We start from the raw sequence: 14,255 nt of genomic DNA, 5'->3' as shown, positions 1-14,255 counted from the left end.
CATAAATCTAGTTCTAGGGAATAGAATTTAAATGACGAATATTTGTTTCAACTGTGTAGAGGACTACTATTTAGATTCTCTCTCTGACACCGCAGCTGGAAGGCAGTTCAGCCCGTCATTTACTGCCGCGTGTGAACTCGAAAAGCAGACGCACCTGCGCGACACGATGCTGACCTAATTCATGATTGGTTGCTTTGCACAAGGCGGGGCTTAACAGCATAATCCTAAAATGTGATTCGTCCATATTGCTTTCCATCAGAAACCCGACCGTACCTGACACTAACCGATGGCTATAGCCAGCTGTTGGTAAGTGATCCTGTCCGCCATCGAGTAGTAACGATATATACGCTGCGATATAACATGTCAGCACAAGGCTCTTTAAGAAGAATAACCGAAAAGCACAATTTAAACATTTGATTCAGAATAGGGAGCTCCTACTAGCCACATCGACACGGACTGGAGCAGGCGCGGTGTCTCTGATTGATCTACAGCAACATACATTCACCAAACCTGCTGAGTCTGTGGTCTGGAGAAAGACACCTTACCTTCAACGGGTGAGTTGGGAAATAATCCTCATGAATAAAACACACGGCAGCAATACGACTTGCGAATATTAGGCAGAAAGAAGAAGGTGCCATTTAATTTGCACCCTGGTCAATACTGCGCCTGCGCCATTGCTTTGAAAACATCCTTAGTACGAGATGCTCTTCATTATGTCAGTACTCGAGTAAAAGGCTGATATGTTTTCACGCTTTGTAATTACTGAGGTTTTTTGTTTGTTTGTTTTATTAGTGATTATTTAGGCTAATTCTTTAGCCGACTTGGTTTGTTTTGATACTACTTGGGCTGCTTAACGCTAGCGGCTGTACTCCAAGTCAGAATCACAGGCTTTTGGAAATCTGTGTTGTCACTAGTGCAGTGAAAACCATCCGCCTACGTTTTTAGTCGTGCTATAATACAGCTAAGTGAAGTTTTATGCGATATTTAGCTTGGTTTTTGTTTCCTGTTCTAAACAAGGGCGACTATTTCCTTGTAAAATATGAAACCTGTATTGCGAATGCCATTGCATTTAGCTGGCTAAGAGACTCAGGAAAGTACCTGCCTTTATGTGTGGCTTCCACTTTCACATTAAAGCAGATTGACAACCTGGTGCACTCAAAACAACAACAACAAAAGTACTAAACTGTACCTTTGCACAGTATGTGTCTCTTATCTACAAAGGATCATTAAAGGGTTTCTCTAAAACAAAACTCGTTTTTGGTTAAGTCGACCAGACCAAAACATCGGTTTAGTAAACAAATGACACATCTGTTAAATAGGTTGATTTTATCTGGAAGGTACATTACGAATACACACTTTAAATATAGATCCCCTGTAAAAAATTTTGTTTTTTTTCAATATAAACTAGAAAGAGTGCATACCTCTGCCATGCCACGTCTCGTCTCATTATCTCTAGCCGCTTTATCCTGTTCTACAGGGTCGCAGGCAAGCTGGAGCCTATCCCAGCTGACGACGGGCAAAAGGCGGGGTACACCCTGGACAAGTTGCCAGGTCATCACAGGGCTGACACATGGACACAGACAACCATTCACATTCACACCTACGGTCAATTTAGAGTCACCAGTTAACCTAACCTGCATGTCTTTGGACTGTGGGGGAAACTGGAGCACCCGGAGGAAACCCACGCGGACACGGGGAGAACATGCAAACTCCGCACAGAAAGGCCCTCGTCGGCCACGGGGCTCAAACCCGGACCTTCTTGCTGTGAGGCGACAGCGCTAACCACGACACCACCGTGCCGCCCGCCATGCCACGTGTCAATCAAATCACTTGAACCTCGGATAATACTAAAGCTGTACACCAAATTTCATCAAAATCCGTTCACTACTTTTTGAGTTACATTGGGAACAGACAGGGCAGCACGGTGGTGTAATGGTTAGCACTGTCGCCTCACAGCAAGAAGGTCCTGGGTTTGAGCCCAGGGGCCTTTCTGTGTGGAGTTTGCATGCTCTCCCTGTGTCTGCGTGGGTTTCCTCCGGGTGTCCCCCACGGTCCAAAGGCATGCAGGTTAGGCTAATTGCTGGCTCTAAATTGACCGTAGGTGTGAACGTGAGTGTGAATGGTTGCCTGCAATGATCTGACGACTTGTCCAGGGTGTACCCTGCCTCTCGTCCATAGTCAGCTGGGATAAGCTCCAGCTTGCCTGTGACCCTGTAGGACAGGATAAGCAGCTACAGATGATGGATGGGAACAGACAAAAATCCTGGCTCTGGATTCTCACACACATCTGGGTTTGCATCCAAATCCAATCAATTGTTCTTTGGCCTTGGCTCACCTTTCCTCAATCTGTTCACTACTTGTTGAGTTACGTTGGAAATGGATAAATGGAGGCAAAAACATAACCTCCCCCAACAAAGTTGGCGGAGGTAATCCATATACCGTACAGAAAGTCCCAAGAGTCTCTGTACATATGGGAAATGAACACTTCGCAAAATGTCTTCCAAAATCTTTCATCCTTGATATTTTCCTTTTTTTTCTTTAAGAATGCCGTTGACAAAAGAACATATTGAAATCATTGTGTGCCAGGAAGATAGCACAAAGATAATTTAAAGGAATGCATTTGAACTGTAATTCCATTGTGTGTTAACACAAGTTTACCATGAGTGTGAGAGATGAAATGGCAATGACGTAGAGGAGGTTTTGTAAATAAAGTTACATTTTCATCCATCCATCCATTTTCTTCCACTTATTCAAAGTTGGGTTGCGGTGGCAGCAGGCTAAGCAGGGTATTCCAGGCGCCCCTCTCCCCAGCAACGCTTTCCAGTTCTTCCTGGGGGATCCCAAGGCACTCCCATGCCAGAGGAGATATATAAGCTCTCTAGTGTGTTCTGGGTTGACTCTGAGGTCTCCTGCTAGTTGCATGTGCCTGGAAAACCTCCAAAGGAAGGTGCCCAGGAGACATTCTAATCTGATGCTTGAACCACCTCAGCTGACTCCTTTTGACGTAAAGGAGCAGTGACTGTGCTCCAAGATCCCTCTGGATGTCTGAGCTCCTCACCCTATCTCTAAGGGTGAGCTCAGTCACCCTACGGAGAAAGCGCATTTAAGCTGCTTGTATCTGCAATCTCATCCTTTTGGTCACTACCTAAAGCTCATGACCATAGGTGAAGGTTGGCCCGTAGATTGACTGGTAAATCAAAAGCTTTGCCTTCTGGCTCGGCTCCCTCTTCACCACAATGGTCCGGTACAATGCCCGTGTTACTGATGACACCGCCCCCAATCCACCTGTCCATCTCATGCTCCATTTTGCCATCACTTGTAAACAAGCCCCCGAGATACTTGAACTCCTTCACTTGGGGCCGTGGCTCACTCCCAACCCGGAGGGAGCAATCCACCTTTTTCTGGCAGAGAACCATGGCCCCATACTTGGAGGTGCTGACTCTCATTCCAGCCATTTTAGTCTTGACTGCAGACTGTCCCAGTGCATGCTGAAGGTCACTCTCTGAAGGAGCCAAGAGAACCACATCATCTGCAAAGAGCAGAGGTGCAGTTCTGAGGTTCCCAAATCATACACCCTCCTCACCCTAGCTGTGCCTTGAGATCTCATCCATGAAGATCACAAACAGGATCGGCGACAAGGGGCAGCCTTGGCGGAGTCCAACACCCACCGGAAATGTGTTTTGACTTTATGCTGAGAATATGGACACTGCTCACACTTTGGTTGTACAAGGACTGGATGGCTTGGTGCAAGGACCCCAATACCCTATGTTCTTGTAGTGACCCCCACAAGATCCCCTGGAAGACCCAGTTGTAAGCCTTTTCCAAATCTACAAAACTCCATGTAGACTGACTGGTTATACTCCCATGAAACACCCCCCCCACACACACACACACACACACACACAACAACAACAACCTTGCCAGGCTAAAGAGCTGGTCCACCATTCCACGACCAGGATGGAATTTACATTGCTACTCCTGAATCTGAGGTTCGGTGATCGGTCAGAGCCTCCTTTCCAGCACCCTTGAATACACTTTCCCAGTAAGGCTGAGCAGTGTGTTACCCCTATAATTGGAGCACACACACTGGTCCCCTTTTTTAAAAAAGAGGAACGACCACTCTGGTCTGCCCCTCCACAGGCACTGTACCTGACCTCCACGTGATCTTGAAGAGGTGTGCCAGCCAAGACAGCCCAACAAAGAGCCTTCAGCATCTTGGGGCAAATCTCATCCACCCCTGGCGCCTTGCCACCAAGGAGCTTCTTGACTACCTTGGTGATCTCTGCCAAAGATATGGGCGAAGCTTCCCCGGAGTCCTCAGATTCCACCTCTTCTACGGAGGACATGTTGGACAGGTTCAGGAGTTCCTCAGAGTGTTACCACCACCCGACAATAATCCCCAGTTTGGGTCAGCAGTTCTCCTCCCTCGCTGCACACAGCCTGAGGCAAGCCCTGCTTCCCCTTCCTGAGTGGCCAAACAGTTTGCCAGAACTTCCTTGAGGCCAACTGAAAGTCCTTCTCCATGGCTTCCCCAAACTCCTCCTTCACCTGGGTTTTTGTTTCAGCAACTGCTGAAGCTGCAACCCTTCTGGCCTCGCGGTACCTGCCTGCTGCCTCAAGTGACTCCTGGGCTAACCAAGCCCAAAAGGCCTCTTTCTTCAGCTTGACTGCTTCCTTCACCACCAGTGTCCACCAGCGGGTTCTTAGGTTACCACCACGATAGGCACCAGTGACCTTTGGCCACAGCTCTCTACAATGGAGGCTTTGAACATGGTCTATTTTTGGATTCCACATCCATGACCTCCCCTGGGATGCACAAAAAGCTCTTCCAGAGGTGGGAATTGAAGCCTCATGAATAGAGGACTCGACCAGATGTTCACCCTCACTATATGGTTGGGTTTGCCAGGTCTGTCCGGCAACCTCCCCCACCATCTGATCCAACTTGCCACCAGGTGGTGATCAGTTGACAACTCTGCGCCTCTCTTCACCCGAGTGTCCAAGACACATATGATTGCAGGTCTGATGATATGACCACAAAGTCGATCATTGATCTTTGGCCTAAGAACTCCTACACAGTGGCACTCAGCGGGGGGCTCGTGTGTATCCCTATACCTGCCCAGCACCTCTCACCCTGGGCAAGTCCAGTAAAGGAGAGTCCAACTCCTCTCCAAGAGTTTGGTTCCAGAACCAGTGCTATGCGTGGAGGCGAGCCCAACTATATTTAGTTGGTACCGCTCTGCCTCCCATACCAGCTCTGGTTTCTTTCTCGCCAGAGAGGTGATCTTACATGTCCCAAGAATTAGTCTGCACTGCCAAGAATCAGCATGCCCAAGGCCTCCCACCTTTGCCTGCCACCCGGCTCACAATGCACCCGACCCCAGTGCCTGTCCTTGCAGGTGGTGAGCCCACATGGCAGCAGCTACATGTAATTTCTTCAGGCTGGGCCTGGCCAGGCCCCATAAACCAAGGCCTGGCAGCCAGACGCTTGCCAGCGAGCTCCCTTCCCAGGTCTGGCTCCAGGAGGAGGCCCCGGTTTCCCATTCCCAGGCGAGGTGCTGCAGCTCCTTCTTTGCTGTTTCATCGGTGTCTGTTCATCGCTCTTAATCTGGCCCCTCCCCTGAAACCAATTTGCTTTGGGAGACCCTATCAGGGGCTAATAGCCCCAACAGCACAGCTCCCAGGATCACCGGGATACCTAAATCCCTCCACCATGTTAAGGTGGTGATTCTTCAGAGGAGAAGGAGATGATGATGAAGGTTATGTTTTGCTTTAAAAAAGTGTTAATTTCCCCTATCGTTTGCAAAACAATTTTTATATACACACACACACACACACACTTGCTGTGAAACTCCTACATTAGTTTGTTTGGAAAGAGAGAAGTTTACAGTGTCAAATTATTAGCTTGTAATCAAGAATTGCATATTGGTGTATTTTATAAGTAATTATACTTTATGGGCTTTTTGCCCTATTGTCTCCTAGTGGAATAACACACACTAGCTCATTTTCAAAAGCTGTATGTGATGAGGATAAGTAGTTGTATTATGCATTTAAAGAAAAAATAACTCTCATTGAAAAAAAAAATTCCATCCTGTTAAATCATCAGTTAGGGATGTTGTCCGTATCATGACTGCAGGCACTGATTTTTGTTGACGCTAGAAGCATATTTTGTCAGTACCAGCAATAATTAAAAAAAAAAAACATGCACAGTACATTCACATGCCTGAGCAAAGCTATTATTTCAATAGTACGCATCCAAGCCAACTTGTGCAGAAATGCATTGGAGATCAGTGATGAACTTAATATTGTCTATCCAAATCTGTATATTGCAGAGATAAGTTATGGATCTTTTTATGATGAGGGGTTACTACTTTGTGACATGCCACTCAATTTAAAACTGCAAGGAGAGCTTTAAATATGGGTTATAATTATTTATAGTACTCCTGGTATACATTTGTGGTCAGAATTTTTCCTTACAGTGACGGTGTCATCTTGGATATGAATGTCATGGCATAATTTTCTTTCAGCTGTTCTTTTTCTGGGGCAGAATGTACAGCATACCTCTTTTAATAAAAAAAAAAAAACACTAACATTTGGTGCACAAGTTTTAATTTTCTTTGGGTTTTCTGAAATCAACACAGGGTCAAAATTATACATACAGCACACCTAATATTTGGGTAAAATGTCTCTTTGCAAGATTCACCTTGACCAAACATTTTTGTTTACCATGAACAACCTTCTAATAGAATTTTGGTTGGATATTTCACGACTCTTCATGGTAGAGTTCAATTTTTTTTTTTTTTTCTTGGCATGGACTCGACTTAGAAGCACGGTCCATATATTTTCAATCGGGTTGAAGTCAGGACTTGTTTTAAGCTTAATGTTAGCCTGCTTTATCCTCCACAACCAGCTCTGATGCATGTTTGGGTTTATTGTCCTGTTGTAAGTCCCAAGTCGTGTTCAAGTTTCTGATGGTTTATGCTGAAGAATTCTGAGGTAGTTCTCCATTATTCCATCCACTTTGTACAATGAACTAGTTCCACTTGCAGCAAAACAGCCCCAGAGCATGATGATCCTACCACCACTAGCTGGTACAGTGTCCCTCTCTACATGGTGGTCATTATGGCCAAACAACTCAATCTTTGTCTCATCTGACCATGCAGCTATCCTCCAGAAGGCTTTTTTTTTTTTCTTTGTCCATGTGGTCAGCTTCAAACTTTAGTTAAGCTTGAAGGTATCAATTTTGGAGCAGGGGGTTATTTCTTGGATAGCAGCCTCTTGGTCCATAGTGATCTGAACTGTAGACAGTGATCCATCAGCTTCCAGTTCATGGCAGGACTGTGCCATGGTGGTTCCCAGGTTGTTCCTGACCATCCAAACCAATTTCCTTTCAGCTAAGGGTGACAGTTTGGGTTTTCTTGAAGCAAAGTGGATTGGCAAAGTGACTACACCTCACAATAACTTGCATTTGATTGTTTGAACTAATCTTGGAATTTGCAGTTGTTTAGAAATGGCTCTAAGAGACATTCCAGAGTTGTGTACATATATGATCCTCTTTCTCAGATCTGCACCGAGCTCCTTGGACTTTCCCGTTTTACTGTGTTGGTCAATCCAATGAGTGCTTTAAACAAACCCTTTTTATGAAGGCACAGAGAAGCTACCAGCTGTAGTAAATCATGATCACTAACAGGAAGTTAAGAGACCTCCGCCTTGGCAAGATAAGACATTTTGAAAGTTTCAGCACCTCTGAATTAATAATCTAAGTGAGCGTATGTAAATGTTTTACCCTTGTAGGTACAGTCCCTTTAAGAAACTACATTTCCCATCAGCCAACTTCCACGTTGACCTACGTCACGTCCTCCATGACGTCACTTCCTCCCTGAAGGCATAAGTAACGGAACAACGCTTCTGTCTCTCTCTCGTCTGGACTTCAAGCCGTCTGGACACAAAGAGATTCGCTCGCCCCGAGCAAACCAGATAAAGACGTCTTTCCTTTTCTTTTCCTCAAGAATCAGAGTTTCGCGCTTTTCTTTCACCTTTGGCCACGGTAGATTCTAGGATCGCGCGGTTTTAAACTCAGCTTGAGTTACAACCGGTTTTCAGTTATTCATTATACGTACGTACGGACTGCAGCCCAAGCAGTTAAAGTTTAGTAGCGACCGGATCCTTCTAATTAAAAAGCTGTGCACATTGTCTGATCAGAGAACTTCTTTTCATCACAAGCGACCACGCGTCGGACCAAGAAATCCTCTGCTTTCCACGGAAGCGACTCGCGTGCTCCACAGCAGTGAAACTCAAAGTCTCAGAACATCATCTCATAATCTCACGTAGAGACGAGATACTGAAGTAAGAGACTGGTATTTGGGCAGAAAAACTAGTCTTAGGAATTAGCTTTATTAAGGAATGTGAATTAAACTCAGGAATGGTTTAATTGTGTACACTGTAGACACTCTGTGTTGAATTGATTAACAAAATAGAACAATCTCTCAATTGTTTAATAGGTTTTGCATGCCCCCTTTTTCTTTCTAACACTTTAATTTCATTATTTACACATTTTGACATCAAGATTTCAGTGAATTTGATAATGTTATAAAGCTAGTGGGTTAGCTGCTATGGCTAATTCTTCTGTCTCATTAGCATCCAGAGCTAACTGTATTGTCTCCAAGGGACTGTAAGGCCTCACCACGTGGTCAAACACACCTCAGTTAGCATCCCACACTAGCCTTTTTCTTTGCTAGGCCATAGGCCTCATAACATACCTTAGCTAGCAATCCATGCTAACTCTTTGTTCAAGCCACATGGACTCTCACTCACTCACAAACACACCTTAGCTAGCATTCTTTTATCTCGTTAGCAAGCTAGGCTAACCTTTTGCTTAGGCCACAGGGCCTACACCACGTGGACACACACACACACAAACACAGAGCTAATTCTTTTCCATGTGGTTACACACACCTCAGATAAAACACACACGCCCATCAAGTATATATCATATTTGTATATATTTCAACTGCCATCATTCATTTTATGTTATAATAAATTCAATTAATTATTGAAACTGTGTTATTTGTTCCGATATTTTTGAAGTACCCAACCTCAAAGAATTCCAAGGTGCATGTGAGTTGTGTAATACGGTAAGTGATCATAATAATTTGGAATATACCATAATTTAGCTGTTTGGTAATTTAGTATTAAGCATCAAAATTAATGGTATTATGTAATGAGACCTTCAGATTTAATGAGACTGATTTAACGAGATTGATCACTTAATTACCAATTGCACCTACACCCTGTATGTATAATTTTGACCCTGTGTTGATTTCAGAAAACCCAAAGAAAATTAAAACTTGGGCACCAAATTTCTAGTTTTTTTGTTTTGTTTTTTAAAAGATGTATGCTGTGCATTCTGCCACAGCAAAAGAAAGCCCAAATATTGTCATGACATTCACGTCACTGTATGTAAACTTCTGATCACAACTGTATCATGGGGGGGAGAACTCTTCCACTGTGCTGTGCAGGAGACCACACTGAAAATCTGGTGTCGCGCGTGTAACCTGGGCACTAATTTTTGAGCCAAAAGATTTACAAAAATAGTCATGATTTCTCATAGAGAAATAATAATAAGACTCTGCATGATATTAATAGAAAAGAATTTCAAATATCATGCAGAAAAAACAATTAAAATGCATAAGTTGGGTCCAGGGCGGCACGGTGGTGTAGTGGTTAGCGCTGTCGCCTCACAGCAAGAAGGTCCTGGGTTCGAACCCCGGGGCCGGCGAGGGCCTTTCTGTGTGGAGTTTGCATGTTCTCCCCGTGTCCGCGTGGGTTTCCTCCGGGTGCTCCGGTTTCCCCCACAGTCCAAAGACATGCAGGTTAGGTTAACTGGTGACTCTAAATTGACCGTAGGTGTGAATGGTTGTCTGTGTCTATGTGTCAGCCCTGTGATGACCTGGCGACTTGTCCAGGGTGTACCCCGCCTTTCGCCCGTAGTCAGCTGGGATAGGCTCCAGCTTGCCTGCGACCCTGTAGAAGGATAAAGCGGCTAGAGATAATGAGATGAGATGAGAAGTTGGGTCCAGCCTGTTTTAACAAAATTTCACACCGATTTTACCCAGGAAAAACTGTTGGAGGCAGAGTAGTGATAACGCATTAAAATGTACCTTGTAAGGTGGTTGTTTAACCCGAGTAATGAAAGTGTTTTACTCTATTCATAAAAATATTTATGAATTGAAACTACAGGAGTCACTGGTGTGTAACGCATGTAACATGGTCGTAATTTTGTTGGACACACTCCGACTTTCACCTACCTTGCCGCCATTGCATGCATCCCGGATGTCTCATGCAATGATATCACAAGTGTGTCCGGAGATCCCCATGACCTAGTTAGCTCTGTGTTAACACTTCCGAGTAGGAATTAGTGGGCACCTGTTTCGCATGTAACAGTTGGACGGAGGGTTACAACCGTGCATCCATCCATCCATTATCTGTAGTTGCTTATTCTGTACAGGGTCACAGGCAAGCTGGAGCCTATCCCAGCTGACTATGGGCGAGAGGCAGGGTACACCCTGGACAAGTCGTCAGGTCATTGCAGGGCTGACACATTGAGACAGCCAACCATTCACAACCACATTCACACCTGTACGGTCAATTTAGAGCCCCCAGTTAGCCTAACCTTGCATGTCTTTGGACTGTGGGGGAAACCAGAGCACCCAGAGGAAACCCACACAGACACGGGGAGAACATGCAAACTCCACACAGAAAGGCCCTCGTCGGCCACTGGGCTTGAACCCAGGACCTTCTTGCTGTGAGGCAACAGTGCTAACATTACACCACCACGCTGCCTGACTGTACATTTATATACAAATAAAAGACAAATTTATCAATTTTTTGCCAAAAAACACGATAGCAGTCAGATTCATATCTATTTAAAACACACATGCCCAGCTTTTATTTAATTTCAAAAATGGCCTTTTAAGCACTATCTGAACGATCATAACTTAGATGAACAAGAGGATGTTACGTGTGTGACATGATTTTTGATCGGTGCTCGTGGATTTGGGAAGAGTTGCAATAAAAATATTTTTCCGTGTTTTAACTTCAAGTTTAAGCTTTTCCATCAGTATGCTAGAGTAAATTTTTAACTTAATCTTATTAGAGTGATATTGGATAGAAATACCAGCACCAATTTTGTCACAAAACGGGTCTCTCAAGCAACTCCGTTATTTGATGAGACACAGGCCTAGACATTAAGCATTTGCCACTGGTGGCCCATTGGGCCAGTGGAATTGAAAAGTTACTGGCCCAAATGGAAAATGTGGTTGCCCGAATGCGCGCGGTACCCGAACCACGGCTGCCGCTGCAAGCGCCACAGGTGCTTGCACAAAGAGGGGGGTCCGGGGGCCCTCCCCTGGAAAATTTTGATTTTTCAATTCCTATTCGTGCATTCTGGTGCATTTTAAGGTGAAATTAATGAAAAGTTTATTCATATTTTAACATTATTATATCTTTGTTTGTTCACATTGATATTTTGTTTGCATTCCTTGCTCTATCAATTTCTTAGTTACATTTAAAAATTTCCTTTTTTCTTGTTCTCTGTTCGTTTAATACATGCTGTTGATTACTGTTTTACATTAACAATTGTATAAGTTTTAGAATAAGCTAAGTTTTGCTTCACCATGCAACTAACTTGTTTATAGAATAAGCTTTGCCTGTAACCCACCCTGTGTGATGTAGACATATTTTCCTTTTTTGTCATAGTTTCCACTTTGGCTCATATATTCTCAACATTGTAGATATTGAATTCTCACCACTGTAGATATTCTTATAGAAATAGAAGTACAATGAACTCTTTAAATACACCTTTATATTATAGCCATAAGACACACACAGGCCAGTCCCAAGTCTGGATGAAAAGGTGAGGATGGCATACTAACCCTCATCATGCTGGATTTAAATGGGCATTTTTTTGCCCATGAAGAAATCTTATTTCTTAATAAAATATCATGAAAATCATTGACAAACCATACATTTCCTGAAAGGGTGGACTTTGGGGAATAATCTAGTGAGATTTTTGCAAAGTCTTACCTGCTCTGGGGTGATTTATAACCCTAATTACCTGTTAATTAGCTAATTAACAGGTATGCTCAGGTGAGCCAAAAAGGGGTGAAATGTATTTTTTTTTAATAAGACAAGATATATATATATATATATATATATATATATATATATATATATATATATATATATATAAACACTAGTGCCCTTGGGGGAACTAGTAGTAAATTTTTTGCAGATTCAGCTCATTTGCATAAACTGTTGCCATGGCAACAGCAGATACCCAAACAACTGGGGGTATATTGGGTGTAGCATGATCTGGTTGTACCAGAGAGGGTCAGAATAGGGCTGTGCCGATAGATGATGCCATCGTCCATCGACGATGGTGGTCATCCATCACGATGGAGAGCCACCATCGTGATACCACGCCCCCTCCTGTCATAAACATGCATATACGGTATCATCTGGGCCTATTTAACCTAAAAAGTTAGTTTTTTGTTAGTTTAGTTAGTTTTGTTTAATATATAAATATATTATATAACAATTATATATAAATACATAATTATATAAATCATAATAAAGTAATATCCTATTACCGCTTGTTCACGTAGGCTATGGTGCAGGGACGTGCTAGTGAACATAACATGTGGTTACACAAATACAGTATGCTACTAATAATAAATTTTGACTTCATTTTTTAGCCTACACTATACTTTTAATGTAAAATTTGTCATGTTGTTCAAACAAATAGCCACTATTAACGACTTCAGTCGGGAAATATTGCACCTTATCAAACGGCAGTGAAGCGCAGACTTCGGCAGAAGTCAAATAACTTTAATCTGGTAAATAGGCCTACTTTCAGACACAAAATGGTCCACTCTAAGCCATAATGTCAAACCAAAGGGAAGAATGAAGGTGATTCTGATAAATGTAAAGACATTAAAAAAAACAATATTAAATCATGATTTTAAAAGCTGGTGCAATAATTCAAACACTAATAAATTGGAAAAATTAGCGCGTTCAAAGGCCGAAACGCATCTTCAATTGATATGGTGTAAATAAACAATGAGTAATAGCTTAAGTGTAGTTTCTTCTCATAGTTTGAATACTAGTCTTTCATTGTTAGAGCAGATTAATATCTTGCCGTGATCAGTGAGTGCTCGGGGAGGTTCATTTCCACCTGCGCTTTGCGCAGCTCATTTCTCCGAAGCCAGCTGTGCGCAAACGCAGTGTTGACTGCTCGGCAAACTCCAAACGCTCGGTCTGTACTGGCCCTCTGTTGCGCAAGCGAGTTGGTTATGGCCAGGTTCAAATTGTGCCCAAAACAACTTAACCACGGCCATTTCAATTGCCTGATGGCTGTGACAATATTCGCCCCGTTGTTATACAGGCGATCTTTTTCTCCTCTATTTTCCATTCGGCAAGTGTCTCGCGCAATGCGTCTTCTAAATGGTCCGCTGAATGTGTCTCTGGCATGAAACTCGTCTGCAGGCATTTGGACTGCATTGCCCACTCTCGGTCCACATAATGTACGGTAGCTGACATATAGAGCATCATGTTGCAGCTGGACCACATATCCGTTATCAAGGCCAAATATTCCACATCACCTAGCGCTTTTTTTTTCTTTACGTGCCAAAGCCTCGGATGAGTATCTAATACTTTTTAATAATAATAATAATAATAATATATTTAATAATGTGGTGGCGGCACGGTGGTGTAGTGGTTAGCGCTGTCGCCTCACAGCAAGAAGGTCCTGGGTTCGAGCCCCGGGGTCGGCGAGGGCCTTTCTGTGTGGAGTTTGCATGTTCTCCCCGTGTCCGCGTGGGTTTCCTCCGGGTGCTCCGGTTTCCCCCAGAGTCCAAAGACATGCAGGTTAGGTTAACTGGTGACTCTAAATTGACCGTAGGTGTGAATGTGAGTGTGAATGGTTGTCTGTGTCTATGTGTCAGCCCTGTGATGACCTGGCGACTTGTCCAGGGTGTACCCCGCCTTTCGCCCGTAGTCAGCTGGGATAGGCTCCAGCTTGCCTGCGACCCTGTAGAAGGATAAAGCGGCTAGAGATAATGAGATAATGTGGTATTAAAATCCCCCCCCGCCCACGATATGATCGTCCATCACGATGTTTGCACTGTAAACATCGTCGATGCCAATTAAGGGGACATTGCACAGCCCTAGGCCAGAATAGTTATTATTTGTTGTAATGA

The 14,255-nt window shown here is 43.7% G+C and overlaps 1 protein-coding gene across 3 annotated transcripts in view; it reads left to right on the top strand.

Moving 5' to 3' along the window:
* Positions 1-277: 277 nt before the first annotated feature.
* ralgps1 (Ral GEF with PH domain and SH3 binding motif 1) overlaps positions 278-14,255 on the top strand; it is a 259,497-nt gene continuing 245,519 nt past the window's right edge. For all 3 annotated transcript variants that reach the window (XM_060931718.1, XM_060931716.1, XM_060931719.1), the window contains exon 1: positions 278-554. The gene's annotated coding sequence lies outside the window, so the exon portion shown is untranslated. The remainder of the gene's footprint in view (positions 555-14,255) is intronic.

This window comes from Neoarius graeffei, chromosome 10 (assembly GCF_027579695.1).
Source record: "Neoarius graeffei isolate fNeoGra1 chromosome 10, fNeoGra1.pri, whole genome shotgun sequence".
NCBI classification, from domain to species: Eukaryota; Metazoa; Chordata; class Actinopteri; order Siluriformes; family Ariidae; genus Neoarius; species Neoarius graeffei.
The sequence above is the reverse complement of the archived record's forward strand: the minus strand, read 5'-3'. Positions and strand labels throughout refer to the sequence as shown.